Genomic DNA, 730 nt, shown 5'->3' on the forward strand with positions numbered 1-730 from the left:
ACCCTCTTTCTCTACCTGTACTCGGCCACTGGGCCCCGGATGGTCCTGCGTGGATAATGATGGATGCCGCCTTCCGGTCTCCGTGTCCCTTCGTGGGGGAAAAGGATGACACCTCCTCGGCCCCTAGCGACCCAGCGCTGCCCCACTGAGCTGTTTCACACCAAGGAACTGAGTGGAGGCTACATGGTTCCCACGACAGCTGCGGTCGTCCCCCCACCCCCACCTGCTGGGCCCTCCCATCAGCCGCCGCTTCTTTCAGCCTGCGCCCATTGAGACAAAGAGCGTGATAAGCGGGGCAGCGCAGCCAATCAGTGTATCGCAGGGGCGGCCTCCCTGCGCAGCCTCGGGCCGTGAGGCCATTGCTAGCAAAAGGGGTATCCTGCCGACCAGGGCTGCGGCTCACAGGCGTGGGAGCCAGCGCGGTGTCAAGTGCAGCTTGGACGCACCGACCGGGCCGATTTGCATTTCACCCGTGAGTTTCCTGCTTTTCCTTCGCTTCCCTTCTCTCTTTCCCCTTCCACCTCATTCTCCTCTGCGCTTTGAGACCAGATGCCTTAAACACGAGGTGGGACAGACCTCAGTTAAGAGTTGCTCACCTTTGTCTAGGGAGAAGGGTGGGGGTAGGGAGCATTTACTGAAAGCTTTCTGCGTGCAAATGTGCTTGCACGGACATCTCATTGATTCTTCTTAGTAGCCTTAGGAAGGAGGTAGCGGCGTGCTCATTTAACAG

At 59.0% G+C, this 730-nt stretch overlaps 1 protein-coding gene across 1 annotated transcript in view; it reads left to right on the forward strand.

The window, feature by feature from the left end:
- Positions 1–291: 291 nt before the first annotated feature.
- Positions 292–730, forward strand: part of SLC25A53 (solute carrier family 25 member 53) — a 9,305-nt gene continuing 8,866 nt past the window's right edge. The window contains exon 1 of the mRNA XM_015586559.2: positions 292–472. The gene's annotated coding sequence lies outside the window, so the exon portion shown is untranslated. The remainder of the gene's footprint in view (positions 473–730) is intronic.

The sequence above is a fragment of the Pteropus alecto genome, unplaced genomic scaffold (genome assembly GCF_000325575.1).
Source record: "Pteropus alecto unplaced genomic scaffold, ASM32557v1 scaffold93, whole genome shotgun sequence".
Lineage (NCBI taxonomy): Eukaryota > Metazoa > Chordata > Mammalia > Chiroptera > Pteropodidae > Pteropus > Pteropus alecto.